The sequence below is a fragment of the Ailuropoda melanoleuca genome, chromosome 14 (genome assembly GCF_002007445.2).
Source record: "Ailuropoda melanoleuca isolate Jingjing chromosome 14, ASM200744v2, whole genome shotgun sequence".
Classification (NCBI taxonomy): Eukaryota; Metazoa; Chordata; class Mammalia; order Carnivora; family Ursidae; genus Ailuropoda; species Ailuropoda melanoleuca.
Genome location: NC_048231.1, coordinates 55429972 through 55451064, shown reverse-complemented (window position 1 = coordinate 55451064; position 21093 = coordinate 55429972). Strand labels below are relative to the sequence as shown.

At 42.3% G+C, this 21093-nt stretch overlaps 1 protein-coding gene across 1 annotated transcript in view; it reads right to left on the bottom strand.

The window, feature by feature from the left end:
• LPIN2 (lipin 2) overlaps window positions 1-20669 on the bottom strand; it is a 102941-nt gene extending 82272 nt beyond the window's left edge. Inside the window, exon 1 of the mRNA XM_034642934.1 lies at window positions 20555-20669. The gene's annotated coding sequence lies outside the window, so the exon portion shown is untranslated. The remainder of the gene's footprint in view (window positions 1-20554) is intronic.
• Window positions 20670-21093: the final 424 nt, after the last annotated feature.

Genomic DNA, 21093 nt, shown 5'->3' with positions numbered 1-21093 from the left:
CGAGCGGGGGGGCGGGCTGCGCGCAGGCCCCTCCCCGGCCACGTGACGCCGCGCTCGGCCGCCGCCTCCCGGCCGCGCGACGCCCTAGCTGCCTCCCTCCTGGGGCCCGCGCTAGCCGAACGTGCCTGACGGCTGCTCGTCCCCTGCGTCGCACGGCCCGGAGCCCTGGCCTCTCTCGCTTGGCGCAAGGCTAGCGATACTTTTCTAAAAAAAGTTTCTGCTGGTCCCCATGGCAACCCTGCGGCGCGTCACGGGGACGGAGCCCGACTGCCAAAAAGAATAAATACTAAAGTGCAAAAAAGGTATACCGTTGAATGTATTATAATCCACTTTCCATCCCCAGTAGCGTGTTCGCCTGTTTGGTTACTCTCCCCGCCCTTTCCCCAGTCCTATGACACATTTAAAAATACACTTTTTAAGAGAGGGATTGTCGAAACTGTATGCACACTGGTTTTTATCTTTTTGCAGCCTATTATTAACAGTTATGAATGGAAGTGCCTGTGTTACTTCCAAATGTCAGTTAATTTCTCAGTATGCTTTCCGTGGATGATAATTTATATAACTTTGAGGATCTTGGAAAATAGGCATTTCTATAAATCTGCGTGATGAGCCCAGCGGCAGCACAATTTCTTCCCACAGACGGAGTGTGGTGTGCCGTCGGGACCCAGGAAACCGGCTGCCAGTCTCAGGCCCCTCTGTGGTTCCGAAGAAGGAACACAGGCAACCATTTCCTCATCTAAGTTCCTTGGCCTGTTGTCATTTAGCCGAGCTTTGCCCCATCCTTAACCAAGGTCTTACGGAGACTAGGTAGCTTCAGTAGCCCAAGCACACCAAGAATTTTCCTCTTTTCTGTGCCTCTCACTTGGCTTCCAAGTGAAACAAAAATTTTAGAAGACAAGAACTGGGATTTCTCTTCCAGTATTTCAAAGCATTTTACTCCTCTCTGGAGAAGTGGAAATGACAGAAAAAGCTGGATCCTTACTATCTACATCAATAAAATGGAAATAGTGATGGCTTTCTCACAGGATTGTTTTGCCTATAAAGTGCCTAATTTAGCTTAATGTCTGGAACCTGGAACCTGGTGTTACTGATGTGGTTTTGAAATATAGGTGAGGTTCCGTGGGGTGGAGTCCGGAGCCCAAGAAAGAATTTTTGAGGTGTCTTTAGCGCAAAATGGTGGTTTATTAGTGCACGGGGAAAGGACCCGTGCGCAGAAAGAGCTGCGGCCCCACGCTGTGAAGGGTGGCTGATAACTTGCTATGGGGTTGGGGGAGATAAGGAAAAAAGGGAGGTTTTTGAAGGATTTTCATATGTTAAAGAGGACCTTCGAGATACCAGAGGCCTTGCCATTGTCAAGGTTGTTTTTCCCTCTAGCAATTCATTAGCATTAAGATCATTGGGAGATTCCTGGAAGAATGTCACACTTGTCCCACCCAGGAGTGGGGGGTGGGGGAGGTTGCAGGGTGTAGGCTTATGCTTTGTCTGCAGCCAGCCTTCTGCTCTCTCATCGTTAACGGTTTGCTCTTTTTCGTTTCTTCCATTTTCCCCACCTAAGACTTTTCCTGTTTCCCTCCAGCTATTTTCACTACCTCCTGCCTTGCGAGGAAAACACTCTGCCAAGCTTCCTTCCTTTCATCATCCAGGAAGCCCTAGACATCCCCTCCCTTCCTCCAAACAACCTTAGGTTTGATACCTCATTTCCGAATGATTCGCATTTCTAGTATTTCCTCATTCTCTGGTGTCTACCCACTTTACACCATGACTTAAGCAAATAGGGACTCATTAAATATTTGTTTCATGATATCCCTTCATTTCCTGCTGCTGACGCCTAAGAGGTCTGTGGGGAACCACCAAATACCCCCCTACTGCACTGGAGTGTCAGAGGAGGGAAAGTCTTCCTTCACCTGTCCGCTGGCCCCACCACCTTCCAGCTCCATGGAGGACCCTCACTCTTCTTGTCCCCTCTTCCTCAACTCTGGGCTCATCCCTTAGGTTTAGCAGGCTCTGGCTTCTCCTACTTAAGATAAAGGAGGAGAAGGGGTAAGTGGAAGAGAGGGAAGGAAGAAGAGAAGCCGGAGACTTTCTTATCCCTTTGTTCCTTCTTAGGCTATCGACCTATACCTCAGCTTCACTCCCCAAGGTAGCCAAGCAGCCTGGAAAGAGGAGCCTCTGCTTTTTCAATCACGATTTTGCTCCTGCTTCTGTTCCTCTTGGGCTCCTGGAACTGCTCGGGCTAAAGTCAGCAGTGACCTCTGGTGACCAAATACAGTGGATCTCTTTCAATCTTCTCTCACCGTCTCTGTAGAGTAAGACACAGTTGACCACGATTTCCTTCTTGAAACTCCCTCCTCCTCCAATCAGCCAGAAACTCCTCTGAGAGACTCATGCCTGTGCTTGGCGGCTTTAGACATCTCCTCCACCGGCATGGCCCACAGTAACATCCAATTCAGGCCCATCACGTTTGGTTCTTCAAACTGCTTCTCCTGAATCTCCTATCTTGGCTAAGTGCACCATCACCCATTTAGTCATCCTAGCCAGAAAAAAACCTGGGAGGGAGTCTCATTCCCCTCCACTCCCATCCCGTGTACATCAAATCCGTTCATATTACTCTAAGGCTCTCTGCAGAACTGCCATGTTGGCCACCTGCAGGGCCCTCCACGGTTGCACAACCATGTGGCCTCACCCCTTTGGCAGTCAGGCCCTTCCTATGTCTCTTATGATCCATTACAGACACATCTGAGCTCATCTTCTGCCCTCCAGGTCTCCACAGTTCTAAGTAGCCTCCACTCTGAATTGCAGATCTGCCAGTAGCACAAGCTATTGGCAATCCATGCCTAGAGGAAAAAGTCCAAGTTCTCTAGCATGGATCAGGGTGTTCTTTTTCTCTCCAATTTTCTCCCCTGCTCCTTCCAGCTGGTATGCTTTAGCCATTCCTTTTGAAACAGGATAATTTTTGAAATACTGACTTCTATCTTCTCCATGCATTTTCTTCTTTCTCCCTCCCACTCCCACCTATTTTAACAATGTAGTCAGGCATTCTGCTTGTCTCAAGGAACTTCTGGAAAGCAGAAGTGGCCTGCAACACATTTCCTTCGTGTCTTTAATTCCTGACACTCTAAACTCATTGAGGAACTGATCTAAGTCAGGAGGGAGAGAACCAGTGAAAGGGTTCTCTTTAAAGGAACCCAGAAATGGGGAGGATTTTCCCTAGAGTAAGAATCAAGTCTGCCCAGCTCGGAGTTGAAAGGGAGTTGGTTTATATGCCCTCCCTCTGGCAGCTGCCATGGGAGGTGATTAAATCTTAGAGAAATAGCTTTGTTGTTCCCAGTTTATGCATCTCTTCTGTGAGGACTGTCAATCTCAATAAAGAAGTGAAGTGATACAAGCTCAAATTACCAGAATTTGAGTTTATCAGGAAGTAGCAAAGGAACTTGCAATTTGGGAAACTCGTGCTGTAGCAAGAAAATAAAGTCTGTCTTCTGTAAACCAGGCATTTACAGGAAATCAGTCTCTCAGTTCTTCAGTTCTGTTCCATGGGTGCATGAGCAATATTCTCCATTTCATATCCTCCATTCCATATCCTTCAATTATAGATTGAAATTCTTTCACAGGGCAAAGACTACTTAGCATTTTCTGAGCCATCACGGTATGCTCAGTTCTTTTAGAAATTCTAACTACAAACTCATGAGGTATCTCTATCATTAACACCAATTTATTGATGAAGGACTGAGGCACAGAGAGTTTGAATGACTTGCCTCGAGTCTCACAGCTAGTAAGCAGTGACCCTGGATTTCGTCCCCAGGCATACTTGACTCCCAAACCTGTATTTTTAACCACCCATTTCCACCACTGGTTAGTTACCTCTACTATAATATGCTTAATGAATTGTCTGGACTAACTCATTAAATGAAAATAACAGCAACAAAAATACTGGGTAAAATATTAAAAATATATTCTGGCATCTATAGATTGGCAAAAAGTTGAACAGTAGCACCAGGACAGAGTAAAGGCCAGAAACCAGTGGGATAAGCAGAGCCCAAAATCAACTTTTGCATGGAAGGTCATTTGCTAAATCTAGTGAATTCGAATATTGGTTTTTGTAGCCTTGGAAGTCTTAAGGACAGAAGTGAAAGCCTACTGGTCTGCTTTAAGAATGCAGTTTAAATAAAAGTCCCAATAAATTTGGGACTCCAAATGCAAGATCATAGAGTTAGAAAAAAATCAATTATTATTTTTTTTAAAGATTTTATTTATTTGACAGAGAGAAACACAGCGAGAGAGGGAACACAGCAGGGGGAATGGAGAGGAAGAAGCTGGCTTCCTGCGAAGCAGGGAGCCCAATGCGGGGCTCGATCCCAAGACCCTGGGATCATGACCCAAGCGGAAGGCAGATGCTTAATGACTGAGCCACCCAGGTGCCCCAAAAATCAATTATATTTGAGTCCACCCAGAAACCCTACTAAAGTTGATCATAGATTGAGCCATATGACAAGTTTTAACAAATTTTGAAATGTTTGCATCACATAGACCCTATTTTCTTACTGTAATGCAATTAAGAACCATTTTTTTTTTTAAGATAACTGGGGGGTGCCTAGATGGCGAAGCCAGTTAAGTATCTGTGATTATTGATTTCAGGTTATGATCTCTGGGCCTTGAGATCCAGCCCCAGGACAGGCTCTGCATTCAATGCCTCAGTGCGGAGCCTTCTAGTCCCTATTCCTCCCTCTCTGCCCCTCCCCCTGCTTGCTCCTGGGCATGTGCACTCTCTCTCTTTCTCTCAAATAAATAAATAAAATCTTTTAAAAAAATTAAAAGTAAAGATAACTAGAAATACCCATTTGTTTGAAAACTCATGGGTCAAAGAACAAATCAGTCTGAAAATCTGACAATATTTAAATGCTATGTATTAAATATTTGATATTATATGTAGAAAGTTGAGAGATAAAAACAAAGAAGCAGTTAAAGGGAAATTTATAGACCTAAAAACTTATATTAGAAGAGAAAATAGTTTGGGGTGCTTGGGTGGCTCAGTTGGTTGAGTGACCGACTCTTGATCTCAGCTCAGGTCTTGATCTCAGGGTCCTGAGTTCAAGCCCAACATTGGGCTCCATGCGGGGTTTGGAACCTACATTAAAAAAAAAGAAGAAGAAGAAGAAGAGAAAATGGTTTGAAATATGAAGAGTGGAAGAGTTAGAAGAACAGCAAAATAAAGTCAAATAAAATAGGAGAAAGGAAATAATAAAACAGTAAGAAAATAATAAAATTTAAAACAAACATGCAATAGAAAGGACCAAATAAGCCAAACATTGAATTTGTGAAAGACTAAAAAATTTTACAAGCCTCTGGTAAAAATGATCAAGGAAAAAAAGAGAAGGCACAACAAACAACGTGAGGAATAAAGAAAAAGCTATAATCATACATGATGCAGAAATTACAGATAAAAAAAAACAAACCTTTGTGAACACTTCAATGTGAATTAAATTTGAACATTTAGATGAAATGGAAAAATTCCAAGAAATAGAAATAGAAAACAAGACGAGAGTCATAACCATTCAAGAACTTGAATCTATTGTTAAATATTTTCTACAGAGAAAAACCTAGGCTGAAATAATTTTACCTGTGACTTTTAGCAAACATTCCAGGAATAAGTAATACTACTCTCACATAAGCTATTCTAGAGTATAGAAAAAGAGAGATTATTCCTTAGTTCGTTTATGAGGCTAGCATAACCTTATTCCAAAATCTGACTTGGAGAACGTGAGAAACAGAAATTTCAGCCAATCTCACTCATAAATATAGAAATAAACATCCTAAGCAAAATTTCAGCAATTTATGTTTGGCAAAATGATACATCATAATCAAATTGGTTCACCCAGGAATTTAAGGTTAGTTTCAGACAAGAAAATCAATTAATGTAATTCACCATATTAAAGGTTAAAGGAGAAAAATCATATGATGATCTCAATAGATGCAGAAAAGCCTTTGATAAAATTTAATATCCACCTTGAACTCATAATAAACTAGGACTATTTCCCCATTTGTATTACAAAAATCTACAGTAAAATCATAAGTAACCATTCCTTTTTAAATGGGGAACAAGGGGCACATGGGTGGCTCAGTCGGTTAAGTATCTGCCTTTGGCTCAGGTCATGATCCCAGCGTCCTGGGATCGAGTCCCATGTCAGGCTCTCTGCTCAACCGGGAGCCTGCTTCTTCCTCTGTCTGCTGTTCCCCCTGCATGTGCACGCTCTCTCTCTCTCTCTCTCTCTCTCTGTCAAATAAATAAATAAACAAACATCTTTTTAATAAAGTAAAATAAAATAATAAAATGGGGAACAAAAGGTGCACCTGGATGGTTAAGTCAGGTAAGCATCAACTCTTGATTTCAGCTCAGATCATGATCTCAGGGTTGTGAGATTGAGCCCCACATCAGGCTCCATGCTGAGTGCAGAGCCTACTTAAGATTCTCTCTTTCCCTCTCCCTCTGCCCCTCCCCCCACTCACTCACACTCTCACATACAGATGCTCTCTCTCAAAAATAAAAAATAAATAAAATAAAATGGGGAACAAGAAAAGTTTGCTGCCACCTCTAGTATTGTAATAAAGGACCTAAACAGTGGAGTAAGGCAAGAAAAAGAAATTAAATATATACAGACTAGAAAGGAAAAAATCACAATGACATGATAGTATGTGTAAGAAATTCAAAAGAATATGTACGTAACCTACTGAGATGAATGTGAGAGGTTAGCAATGTTGTGGGTACAAAAGTCAATATACAAAAGTCATTTAGCAATAAAAAGAAATGATTTTTTTAAAAGAAGACAATGTTTACTGTAATTACCACATACTCCTTAACCTCTCTTATTTCCACATGACTGCCCACTCTTCATCAAACCTAGCATAAAAATATGTAGGGTCTAACTTGTTTCTTCAGGTCTTCATTTCTTTATGAAGACTCCCATGTCATGCAAAACTGAAATACATTTGTATGCTTTTCTCCTGTTAATCCGTCTTTGTCAGTTTAACTTTCAGACCCTAAATAACATGAGCAAGACTTTTATAAAGAGAATTATAAAACTTCATTGAAAAGCTATGAAAAAGACCTAATTAAAGAAATATGGTATTTATGGTTAGAAAGACCCAATCTCATAAAAATACTAATGTTCCACACATTGACCTATAGATTCAATGCATTTCCATTCATAACCCCGACAGAGGTCTCTTCTTGAAGAAGAACATAGAGGGAGGATGTATGCTCTTGTGTAGCAAACCTATAGCAATCAGTAAGGGTGGTATTGGGACAGGGATAGACAAATGGATTAGTCACACAAAATAGCCCAGAAACAGACCCAATATACACATTCACTTGATGTATGGTGGAGGTGGCAAGTCAGACCATTGGGGGAAATGTGGACTCTGCAATAAGTGTTGAGGAGGCAGCTGATTATCCACATGGAAAAGAATTTGAACTGTATTCTATGGCATATCCCCGAATCAGCCCTAGTTGGATTAAAGGCACAAAACCAAATTTGCTTTGCTGTCATCATTTCAAGAATATATTTCCTTTTTCACTTTGCCATTTCTGAAATTTTGATGTTTCTTATGATTAATGGCAACTTATATTCAATGATATGTGATATATAACTTTTAAGAGACAACATAGGAGAATATGTTAACAAATTCCGGGTTGGGAAGTATTTCTTAAACAAAAAGCACGAACTATACAGAAAAAGATTGATAGATTTGACTACTTTAAAGTTAGAACTTCTTTAAAAGAGAAAATAGAGTAAAACAAAACAAAAAATAGGCATCATTCTAGGAGAATATATTCGCAACACGTGTAATATGCCAAATAATAGGATCCGGAATATATGAAGAACTCATATGAATCAATAAATAAGTCTAGCCATCAGTAGAAAGATGAGCAAAAGAAACAAAGAGGAATTTCACACACACACACACACACACAAAACACACAAAAATTGTACATAAACATATGAAGAGATTTAGTTCCATTAGTAATCAGGGAAAAGTAAATTAAAGCTACAATGAGATACCACCACACTTATCAGAATGGCAAAAATTTTAAAAGTTGTTCAATGCCAAGCATTGACAAAGGTGTAGAGTGACCAACAAGAGCTCAGGCACGATGCTGGTTGGAATTCAAATGCAAAACATCTTTAGAAACAGTATGGTATTACCTAGAAAGTTGACATACACATACAGGAAGATTCAGGAATTTCAATGTTTTGTAGATATACCCTCTAAAAATCCTTGCACAAATGTATTCAGAGACACATACAGGAATCTTTATGGTGGCATTGTTCTAATTGCAAAGAGCAAGAATCCAAATGTTCACCAAAGGTGGAATAGATAATTAAATTGTGGAACAATCAGACAAGAAATACTATACAATTACATCAGCATAAATGAATCTCAAAAGTAAAATGTTGGGGCGCCTGGGTGGCACAGCGGTTAAGCGTCCCTTTGGCTCAGGGCGTGATCCCGGCGTTACGGGATCGAGCCCCACATCGGGCTCCTCTGCTGTGAGCCTGCTTCTTCCTCTCCCACTCCCCCTGCTTGTGTTCCCTCTCTCACTGGCTGTCTCTATCTCTGTCAAATAAATAAATAAAATCTTTAAAAAAAAAAAAAAGTAAAATGTTAAACAAAGAAGCAACAAAAGATTAAAGTATGATTCTACTTATTCTGTTCCATAAACAGGCAACTCTAAACAATATATCATTTAAGGATAAAAGCGTAGGCAATAAAAACTGCAAAGAAAAAACAAGAAAGCGATGAACGGAAATTTCAGGGTAGGATTAGCTTTGATAGAGAGAAACCGGTGCAGTGTGAGAGTGGCATACAGCGTCATAGGTAAGGTGTCTTGGGTGATGACTACACAAGTGTTTGTGTGTATCTTTATTTTACAACAAAAGTTAAAATAAATGAAAGACAAATGAAAATTAATCAATAAATGAATACCTCTCTCTATTTTTTTAAAAATGTTATTGTGTGCCTATGAGTTTTGTAAGCTTACCTTCATGGCTTACAAGACAAACTTCATGTGTCTTGCAACTTCCCTAAGGAGCTGCAAGGAATGGGTTCTTTTCAACAGTGTGACGCACAGCTTGCTTTGTAATAAATCCTTCTAAATGATGAGCAAGAAAAGAGGGACCAGAAGTGCAAAAGGAAATAGTAGAAGCACAAAAACTCTTCTAAGAAGTCATTCACAATATCTCTACCTCCAAATCATTCCAGTTAGGTCTGTTGTCATTCTTTTAAATCAGTGGTTATGATTCTTAGTCCTCGGGACAAAGTCACCTAAATAAAGATGGACTTTCTTATTTTCACTGGTTATGTGCTGCAGGGATCATAGAACCAGGGACCTAGGCAGCAAATGTGTCTGATCTGCTGCCAGAGCAGAAAAACCCTTAGGAATGTTATTGTCCTGTCTCTGCTTGAATCCTGCATTGGTGGGCAGTTCATTATGTTGGGGGCAATTCATTTCATGACCAGGCAGTTAGGATTGTTGCCCTACTCAGTAGGCAGAGCTCCATCTGGGAGACCTTCTCAGGATCACTCAGCGTCACCTAGGAGACAGACTTTGACTGAAAAATATTCCCTTGTTGGAGCACCCACCACATTCCATAGTTGGGCAGTTTAGAGAGAACGTTAAGAAGGATTTGATTATTAGCACCTCGAGATTTTTCTTCTCCTTTGTAGGGCCAAGTTTCATCAGCATGTATTTTACATTATAACCAAACAAATACTGTTAACAAGAATTTTAGAAGTTATGGAGGAAGGAGAGATTTTAACTGGCCTAGGAAGGGCTCTGCCCCCAAGCACGTAGGGAAGCCCTCAGCAATTCACTGTTATACTCCACAGTAACCATTCTGAGGCCAGCCTGGACAATTTTCCCTCTGTGAATATTAACTTTCTTGTGCTTCCAGATTGCTTGGTTCAGCAGCTACTGTCTGTATTTCTTTCCAGAATAGCCACTAATTTGAATGGAATGTCTGGACAACCACAAACTATTCTTAAAGAATTTGTTTGCCAAGTACATCTGGTCTCTTTATCCTTTTCCAAAAGACTTCAAAAACTGTTCTTTGTTCCTCCTTGGTTTGGGGGTGTTAGTCCTACGAAACGATCCTGTTGATGCGTGTACTCCCTCCCTTCTTTTGCTTCTCCTCATTGTCTCCCTTATGAAAGCTCTTCACTAAGTGAATTTTCTTGGCAAGGCAAAAGGTTTTTCCTCCCCCCCCTTCCTATTTCTCTAAATGGTTTAGTAATGTTAAGATAAATTTCTTCCAATGTTAGAAAAGTCAGGGAGAGGGGTGCCTGAGTGGCTCAGTCACTTAAGCATCTGCCTTCAGCTCAGGTCATGATCCCAGGGTCCTGGGATCGAGCCTGCTGTGGGGCTCCCTGCTCAGCGGGGAGTCTGCTTCTCCCTCTCCCTCTGTCCCTCCACCCTGTTCATGTTCTCTCTCGTTCACTCTCTGTCTCAAATAAATAAATAAAATCTTTAAAAAAAAAAAAAAAAGAAGAGTCAGGGTGAAAGGGTATGGCTTTGTAGCTTCTTTTCTTGTTAGAACTCAACTTTCGGTGTTTTTACTAAGGGAGTCTTGTTATTAAATAATAATCTCCAGAATTTATGAAATAAATGCTCAGCCAGTTTAGAGTGCTACGTAGTTATTAATTAATTAATCTATGGAGCATCCCCTTGAGTGGGTCAGTCACGATGTACTTTCCACAAACTTCTGTGAGGAAAGAGACTACTTCTGAGCTCAGGGATGGGCCCAGTTTGTATTAACTTCTGGGTGCAGAAGAATACAGAACTTGTCTCAGAGGGTACAGAAAGTTTCATTGTTGAAACATGTGTTATTCCCAACTGTCCTTCACCCTCAGCCAACACATCCCACCCCTTCCACCCTCCCCTTCAGCACAGAACACACGCTGCTGAGACTTTCTGTTTTAGCTGGAGAGGAACAGATAAAGGAAAGGTACAAACAAGGCAAGGCAAGGAGGAAAATGATAAGAAAGAAGCCCGGGCCTCTGCACAGAATCAGAAATCAGCTTTAGTAATGGACTGTTAGAACTGAATTAATTTCTAATGACTGAATGAGAGCAGTTTGGGGTGAGGGTAGGGGGTGCTAATGGGAAAAAGATCTTCCCCAGAGCTGATGTCATCACCACCCAAGTAACCACCTTCCTTTCCAGAGTTCTCATCTCCTCAAACTTTCCGGAATTGTTTTATGATCCTGTGTCAGAAAACACAGCTCTGAGTGTCTATAGTCTGGGAGCAGATGCAGCCTGGGAAGGGGGGCCTTTGAAAAGATCCTACAAGATACTAAAGGAAGTTTGAACTGGGAATGTGGAATTGACAATGGAAATGAACACTTGCTCTGCCCTGTGTTCTCAGATTCGAGTCTAAATGTAGATCATGGTATGGAACTGCCTGTAAAGCTTTTCCTGCTGGGCAAGCATCTCTTCACCTCTTCTAGTTTAGCTTCAGAGAGGAAGTTCTATATTGTTATTGTTTTGGAGACAGAAGGTTCCTGAGAAGCCAGCCGCCTTGGCTTCAGAGAGTCTTATCAACTCACTTCTGAGCTGTACTCAGTGAAACCTCATAATAATGTTTGCTAAAATGTCTTTTCATATCGTTGTTAGATAATGAGACCTGAAGGATGTTTGCTTGGGTGTAACCAATATTCTTGTTAGGAGCTAACTACTCCCCCATTTAAAGTTTCTATGGATATCTACGCTCTAGGCCGTTAAATGCCTGACTGGTTTTAAGAGAAAACCCAGCAACCTGGACATATTCACAGCAAAAACATCACCCCTGTGGTCCTTCCTCAGTGAGACAAATGAAATTCTGACGGTTTCGGTGACATACGCCACTCCCTCTTATCCCCACCATTTCTTCCATTCATCCTCTACTCCCAACTGTTAACTAGATACACCCCCACCTCCCACCGAGTCCTCCCAACTTGGCTCAGATTGTTACCTCTTTCTGGAATGTTCTCTTGCGCCCTCAGTTCTACTTATTCTGCCAAGTTCTGAGCAAGTGCTGCATCTGCAAGAGTCTTCCCTAAGCTCGTCAACTGGATGTAGTTTTTCCTTTCATATTATTGAATGACAAAGCAATTGGTTTGTACTTCACATAATGCCGCATATTATGATTTTTTATACGTAAATCCAATCTCCCTTTCCAGATTATTTGACACGTGATTGCCTGATACATGGCTAGTTTATTATTGTCGCTTCAATAACATCTAACACTGTGTAACATACTGCAGAAGAAAGCTTAATAAATATTTGGTGCACAAATGTATGAATGTGGCCTCAAGTAAGAGCAGAGATGGATCCACTCCGTGGGTGGATTGTGCCACAAAGCTAATGTCCTATGGGAAAAAAGTTGCAGGACAGTGAGCAGTTTCCCCAGCCCTATCCCAGGGTATTTGCCTCCACCAATCTCCAACTTGGTTTTCCTCTTCTTCCCTCTACACACCCACCAAACTCAACTCCTCATCACTGCCGGAAAACGTTATGCTCATTGCTGGTCTGCAGCTTTGGTTACGGCATTCTTCCTATCTGAAATGCCTGACTTCTCTGCTTCTAACTGCCTAAGTCTTGCTGTCCCTTCCAGGCTGAAATTAAAGTCCTCCTCTGTTTTATAAAAAGATTCAAGACAGATTTTTAAAAGAATTAAACTTCACTTTAAAAAATGCCTTTCATGTTCAAAGTCTCAGGAGCATGGCAGCAATATTCCACGAAGCAAAGTGCATCTGTATCTCTCCCACGCACGCAGTATTTAATTTTCAAAGACTGCTAAAGATGCTTATGCCTTCCAAATTTAGTGCACTTCTAATTAAATGTTTTCCTGTCTCGTTTCATTAGGAAAAAAACATAAAATGGCAGGCAGATCAATGAATAGCAGTGATATTTCTTTTAAACTTAGCATCGTAAATCACCTTGGCTTCAGACAGCCATACACATGTTAGGGGTTGGTCTATTGGATTTAGTAACTGACTCTGTGCAAAATCTCCAGGATTGATGAAGGTGGGAAAGCATAAAGCAGAGGGGTGTCTAGGTGTGGATGTTTGTGTTCTGGTTGTGGTGTTTGTGTGCAAACGTGTGTTAAAAGATAAAGTTGGCTTATTCAGCCTTGGATCATGTATTTTCGGAGAATTGGGTTGAAATATTTGGAGGGGACTGATATAGTAATTACAGAAGTCATGAGACATTTTTAATTCACATTTCTCAAGGGGGGAGTAAGCAATACATCTATTTAAGAAAAAAGAAAAAATGGAAGCTGAATTTTCAGAAGCCCCGTAAAGAAGAACAAAGAATAAGGAATACTAAGGTAGGAAATATACAATTTAATTAAAACTTAAAAAGGTGGTGGGGCGCCTGGGTGGCATAGCTGTTAAGCGTCTGCCTTCGGCTCAGGGTGTGATCCCGGCGTTATGGGATTGAGCCCCACATCAGGCTCCTCCGCTATGAGCCTGCTTCTTCCTCTCCCACTCCCCCTGCTTGTGTTCCCTCTCTCACTGGCTTTCTCTGTCAAATAAATAAATACAAATCTTTAANTGCTTCTTCCTCTCCCACTCCCCCTGCTTGTGTTCCCTCTCTCACTGGCTTTCTCTGTCAAATAAATAAATAAAAATCTTTAAAAACAAACAAACAAACAAAAAAACTTAAAAAGGTGGTAACTATTAAATAAATTCCTAATTAAGTAAAAAGGAAGATTGAAGAAGGAATATTTCCTAAACGTCCAGAAACTAGAATTATGGAATTTGAATACATGATAAAACATTTATTTTACTTTCATGATTGTATGAAGAATAAATTCATGTTTATAATAATACATAGCATAGAAAATTCTAGGAGTTCAACTAAACCAATCTAAAAATACTTATAGGGGCACCTAGGTATCTCAGTCAGTTAGGCCTCTGCCTTGGGCTCAGGTCATGATCCCAGGGTCCTGGCATTGAGCCCCACATGGCTGGGGGGGGGGTCCCTGCTCAGTGGGGAGCCTGTTTCTCCCTCTGCCTGCCATTCTCCCCTGCTTGTGCTCTTTGGCTCTCTCTCTCTGTCAAATAAATAAAATCTTAAAACAAACAAACATGTATAATGGGATATGTGTTTGTGAACTAAACATATCTTTTGGTATTTGATAGACATATGATTTTATATGACTATCCCCAGTTAATTTTCATTCATTGACTAATCCTTACATTACTCCAGCTGGGTCAGTGGGTTTGTTTACATTTCATATATATGATGCAGAAACTACTAACTAACTAGTAACTGAGCAAGTTGTGTGACTTGCCCAAAGATACTTAGTTAATCACAGTGGAGCTACTTGTGAACAGAGAATAACCCGTGATTCATCATGTAGCCTTTCCTGGTTGTGAAAATTTTCTTCTTCCTGTTTACATTTTCAGTTTAACCAATGCATACTGTGTACCTGGAAGGATTCTAAACACGGCACAAGGCAGAGAGAAATAAGGCACAGTCTCCTTCTGGCTTTCTCCACCGAGATTCATACAGTGGGGTTTTCTGTGAACATGAGAAAGGAGTTTGGCCATTGGGCAGCCGCCAATGACAAATGCCTACTGCCAGGCCTAAACTTTAAGCAGAAGTTAATTCTAAAAGGAAGACAAATATTTTGCTTCTTTAAACTCACTCTTTATTAGAAGTTGGCACTAAATCGATGTCATTTCTAGCTACCAGCTAAGCCTAGTGAGGTCAACCATGTTGTTCAGTATTTTGTGTTCGGACATTTTTGCAACCTGAAAAGAAAGTGACTTTTTTAATACCATAATAAAAATCATTCAAATATATATCAAATCACATTTTTTACCTAAAATATTTCTTCTAGGGGCGCCTGGGTAGCGCAGTCGTTAAGCGTCTGCCTTCGGCTCAGGGCGTGATCTCGGCGTGCCGGAATCGAGTCCCACATCGGGCTCCTCCGCTGGGGGCCTGCTTCTTCCTCTCCCACTCCCCTGCTGTGTACCCTCTCTCGCTGGCTGTCTCTCTGTCACATAAATAAAATAAAATCTTTAAAAAAAAATAAATAAAATAAAATAAAATATTTCTTCTAAGTATTCAAATGGGCATAAAACCTCTAACCTTCTGTGGCTCCTCTAAGACTATATAACCTATTGCATAATAATAAAAACATTGTCCTAATAAGTGCTTTACATGCATAACATCTCCAACCCCACAACAACTCTAAGAGGTAGGTATTATTCATTATCTCCATGTTACAGATAAAATACTGATGCCCAAAATATGGAGTAACTTGCTTGAGGTCACACAACTACTAAGTGGCAATTGGCCTCAGACTGGCAGGCCCCAAAGCCACCACGATATATAAGCCCAATTAGGACATGTGAGAAATGGACCATCATAGACGTTCGACTTCTACAAAGCTTTTGCGAAATTTAGTTGTTCCCGTACATTATGTTCCCCCAGCCCCGATCCACTAAAATTTTATAAACCAGGGAAACAATGTCATCTCAATCATTAGGAGTACAGAAATAGGGAACTTTTAATGTCTGCACAAATCAATTAAATGAAGAATCATGAAAAAGCCACAAGAGAGAGAAAAAAAATCTTTTTAAAACTTCTTCAGGCTCAAGAGGAGAATTACTCATTCAGCCAATGTCCTTCACCTTTCAGTCCAAGAGGTGATTGATTTTATTTCTTGGGAGATGGTCATCGTGCCTGTTTTTAACATCTCACAGCACCATAAAGAAACAACCTGACATGACAAAAACAAAAGATCCCACCGAGTCTGAATTTAAAATAAGACAAGAAAGCATAGGGCTTCTCAGAAGTAAACATTAAACAGATCGACACCGGGCATCTATCTTTGCATTATGTAAATCAGAGACTCTAGAGAGTCCAGTCAAGTCGAATTATGCTCATCACACCTTAGAGCCGCCATTCGGAAGCATCTCATGTTATTTCCTTCTTGCTCCTAATTTCACCTGATGTTCATTGTCCAAAGTTTACTTCCATGAAGTGTATTTCTGCACACATTTCCAGGTAGTTTTCTTTATCACTTGTCCTTACAGATCTTTTTTTTCACCCACTCTTCATCTTTTTTTTTTTTTAACGATTTTATTTATTTATTTGACAGAGATAGAGACAGCCAGTGAGAGAGGGAACACAAGCAGGGGGAGTGGGAGAGGAAGAAGCAGGCTCATAGTGGAGGAGCCTGATGTGGTGCTCGATCCCAGAACGCCAGGATCACGCCCTGAGTCAAAGGCAGACGATTAACGACTGAGCCACCCAGGCGCCCCTCACCCACTCTTCATCTTGAGCCTCATTTCTTTTGAGCCTACAGTTCTTGCTTCACTGTATTTCAGTAATTCATGTTGTACAGTATTTGCTTTTCCTGGAGATTCTCGCCTGAGTCATATGGCAAGATGCTCTCTTTTGAGATCTGGTAAAGTGAGGTGATCGCACTGTCAGGAGACCATTTGGGTGTGGTTCTCTCCACTGTTTACCAGCCATCATTTGTCTCTACAGAGGTGCTGTGACTAGAATCCTGAAAGACCCAGCTCCCCTGAAACATGGTCTCTAGCATGGACCCCAGATTTTGCTTTGGGGGCCTTTGTGAAAATAAAATAGCTCTTTCAAAAGGGATTAGAATTTCCAATGGGAGTCCCATCCCTCAGCTTAGAGGACTCTGAGGGAAAGGAACTCAGGACAGGGATGTCATGAGGGTCTAGTGCTTGGGGTCGGTAGACTGTGGTGGGAGAAAGGCCTGATGTGAGCATCACAGCCCAGCAGGCTGGAGGTTTGATCAGCCAAGACCAGCATCAGGTGAGTGGGCTCCAGGTGCATCGAGCAAAAGGCAGGTGTGGGATACCAAATGGAAGAAGATAATTCCCCTGAGTGGGAGACTGCCCCAGGCTAACTCTGATTAGTTACATTATACCAGGAGTGCTTACTACTAGAGAAATGGATCTTAACGTTCTCCCCCGCCTCCTCATCAAAAACCAGAAAAACAATAAAACTTGCTTCACAGAAAGAAGTTTTCTTGTCCAAAGTGAATGGAGAAATTTATGAGACATCCTGTTGCTTTAGTTTTTCCAATGCTTGGAGTGAAAATATGCTCCTATATATTTATTTGCTTAAAACTTAACTCCAGTTGTCACAACAAACCAAAATGAAGAAGGAAGTAGGACTTGCAAGCATATTTTATAGACAGCTGCCATCTGGCTCGGTGAAACCGTGAAAGCCTCCTCAAGAACAACTCTTGCCCTGATTCTTATCTCTTATTTATTTAATCCCCTCCCACTTTTCCTCGGTCCTTTCCAAGGCAAATGTTCACTCTCTCCAATGATACAGAAATTGTACTAGGCTCTTGGGGGAGGGTGATGGGAAGCTGGGTTTTCCCCCAGCAGTGTGAGGGAGGAGATCCTTAGATGTTTGGGTCAACTGACATTTCCACCCTCCCTCCTCATCAAGGACGTTGTTCTTTTGATACTCCATAGCATGTCACAAATTCATCTAACAAAGGTGGCTTCTCACCTGGGCTTTTGAAGACCAGTGCTTTAGCACCACTGAGGACAGAAAGTCATGGGGCCTAGGTATTGAGAGATCTGGGTTCCATTCTTCTTGCACTTATCTGTCACATGACCTTGAGCAAAGTGCTTCACCTCCCTGAGCATTAGTTTGCCCACCTATAAAATGGGGACCAAAAACTTGACCCTGCACTGCCTCACCAGCTCGTAGGTATTACTTTACATACGCCTGACATGCTGCCTCAACTAGGAAGCACTTTAGAAACATATTTCATACAAAAATAAAATAGCGCCCGTAAAATTTTTAGGTGACGTAAGAAAATGTCACCAAAATGAATTCCTGACTCTATACATTCCGAATGATTTCTGTACTATGAATGGGTACAGACACACTGACATAAGACGTTCTATTTGCCGTTTGAAAAGTTACCCTCAGGAAAACAAGGTAGGGACAAGGGAGGGAAACGGGAAGGGAAGCCCCTTGTTACACACCTAATATGTGCCAGGTGCTTTCCTGGGCACTTTTTAAAGAAATGAACTCATTTAATCCTCACAAAATCTCCATATGGGAGACAGTGCAATGTCCTTACCCCTGCTTTCCGCTGGCACAGGTGGGCAATGTAACGTACACGGTCGGAAAGAGGCGGATTTGAGGTCAATTCTGGCTAGCTCCGTGATTCTTCCACTGCACTAGGAGAATCCAGCTGGACTCTGCTCAACAGTATTGCTGATCTACAACAGAATGGTGATTGGGGAATGTATACACACAAAGGACTTGATTTTGTCTCAAATGGCCTTTAATGAGTCAAACTTTTAGCACAAGACAAAGAACTTTTGGTGATGAGTAGCAAGACTCATTTGAATAGATTCAGCAATGACGTGAATAAGGTCCCACCACCCTTGCAATATTTAATAAGATAAGGTAGAGTCTGATGGTAGAAATCCAATAGGTTGCCTTCAGTTCTAGTCCGGAGTGGTGGGTCCAGCTTTTTTGGGCCAGGCTGGCGATTGACTCTATATTTTCTGTGCTAATTTTTCTCAATTATAATAGCAAGAATTTCTATTTAGGAAAGAAAGGAAGTAATGACCCTATTTAGCCATCAGGGATAAAGATTTACTGAAAAGTTTTGAAATATATATATAACATAGCCAGGGCTTCTATTCTGGCTTCCTTTATATGACTGCCAGTACTAGCAGCTTCACCTAGACATTCTATGCTCCTACCTCCTAGAGGGATTATTAATAGTTCTGGTCTAGCTTCTGCTCGCTGAAATAGGTTAAGTGTGCAGATGGGTCACCCATGGATGGCCTAGGGTTGGGTTGAACATGGAGAAGTGTTTACTCAAGACTGTCTGAGCAGAGACCCAATCCTGGTGGAAGGTAGCCAAGACGGAGCAAGGCAATACTGGGCACCCTGGGGAGGAGTCCTGAGAGGACAAAGCTTCCTCTGTGAGGAGGCAGGATGGGAAGTGCCATGCAGGACCTGGGCGGGGCTGCACCCGTGCCAGAATGTTTAGGGGTGCTCATTTCAAGGCCGTCTGAGGGTGAGGGAATGGAAACCAAAAGGTAACCCAGGCAGCTGCAAAATGAGCAAGACAGACTGCATGACGAGGCCAAGGGATGGTGACAGGAAGCAGAAGCAGCAATTCCCGTATTCAGTGGGCTTTGTGCTCCCCAAAGATAAACAACCACCACAAAATACCCATCATGCTTGGTTGGCATCTAATTCCGCAAACATGCATTGAATGTCTACACCGTGCAAGACACAAGACATGGTGCTAGATGCAGGAAGGAGGAGTTCACTCTTGATAAAGTCGCACGCCGAAAGAGGACAGAAGAGTGAGACACTAGTGAGGGAAATAAACCACAAGGAAGTTTCTGAGTAGAATTCTCTCCACGCACGGCCCGCACTGCCCCAGCCTCAAGTGACCTCTCTTCTCCTGCATCTGTCTGCATTATCTGCGAGGCACTTTTCTTGAGACCTTATATCTTATACTCGGCTTGTTCGTTTATGATGAAATATTTATGGAGAAGCTACTACATGCCAGGAGCTGAGAGATGTGATAAGGCATCAGACGCAGTTTCTGTCCTCAAGAAAATTTCTGCCCTTGCCCCGGTCCATTGGTTGGTCTGAGGCATCTAAGGTCTTAGACTTTCTTTGCAGCTAAGCTCTTTTATTTTTCTTTTAAAGATTTATTTATTTATTTACTTGAGAGAAGGGGGTAGGGGGAGAGGGAGAGGAGAAAGAATCCTCAAGCAGACTCCCCGCTGAACGCAGGGCCTGGTGTGGAGCTCATGCCATCTCCGCGAGAGCATGACCTGAGCCAAAATTAACAGTCAGCCACTCAACCGACTGAGCCACCTAGGCGCCCCTCCATCTAAACTCTTACCATCACCCTGGACCCCCTGAGCCCTGAATTCCACAGCTGCCACACTGCCCACAAAGCTGGGCTCCACATGAGGTGGTCCTGCGCCCGCCCCTGCCCAGGTCCAGCACTGTTCCCCCTCCCCTGCTGGTCCTTTATGCATCTGTTCCAAATCTTTCCAAATCTCCTCCAGCCCTAAGTACACCCTCGCTCTTTATTCTGTCCATCACCTTACCTCTCAAATTCCTGAAAACCTGCCCAAGTACATCAAAAAATACATGAGTATTTCACGTTCTCTCTCGCCTTTCCCTCTGGCCTCCTTTTCGCCCCTCTTGTCCTAGGGAAAACTAGTCTGGCTTCTCCACAGCGCCTTTCTCTCTGCTCACAAGTGGGTTGATACCATTCATTCTAAAAAGAAAAGCTTTCGTCCAACTGGGCATCTCCTGTACCGCTTCGATCTTAGCTCTTCCTTCTTTTCAGTGGTGATTACTCCCGGAGGAGTGTGCATTTGTGCCTATGCCAGGCGTGTCTCTGCTCTCTCCCAGCCCGCTATTGCACCACTCCCTCCCCACCCGGCCTCTGCAGAGATCACTGCTCCTGAAGAGGTCACTGACTACCCCCCAACTGTAGACAATGTTCGCTCACCTAACTGTGAATCTTGGGGTGTCACCTTCCACAATTCCTGTGACAAGCCATGTTCCCGTCTTTCCTGTTTTCTGACAGCCATTTTCCAGACCTTGTCCCAGTTCCTCCTTGTATCCTGGAGATATGGGCAGTGACTAAGGTCAACTCGGGGGCTTGTTTTCTCTTACCCTGCCCCTCTCTCTTGGGAGACCTCACATGCTCTGCACTGCTCCTGTCACACCACATCAGAACCTTCTTCATGTATGCATAGGGACTTGGTGTTTTCCTCAGTTTCAGACCCAAGTTTCCAACTGCTTGCTAGACATCAATACAGTTCAACACCTCCAAATTCAAATGCATTATCTGTTCCCCAGACTCTTTATCCTCTGTTTCATGTACCTCAGATAAACACATTACCATCATCCCGACGCTCAGACTTGAGGCTTCAGGGACCTTCGATGCCCCTGTTCTCTCCCTCCCCCAGCCACACCACTTCATCACTCACCCCAGGCTGCCCTTCAGGAGAATCCTCATGTCTGTGCCCTCTTTCCTATTCCTTC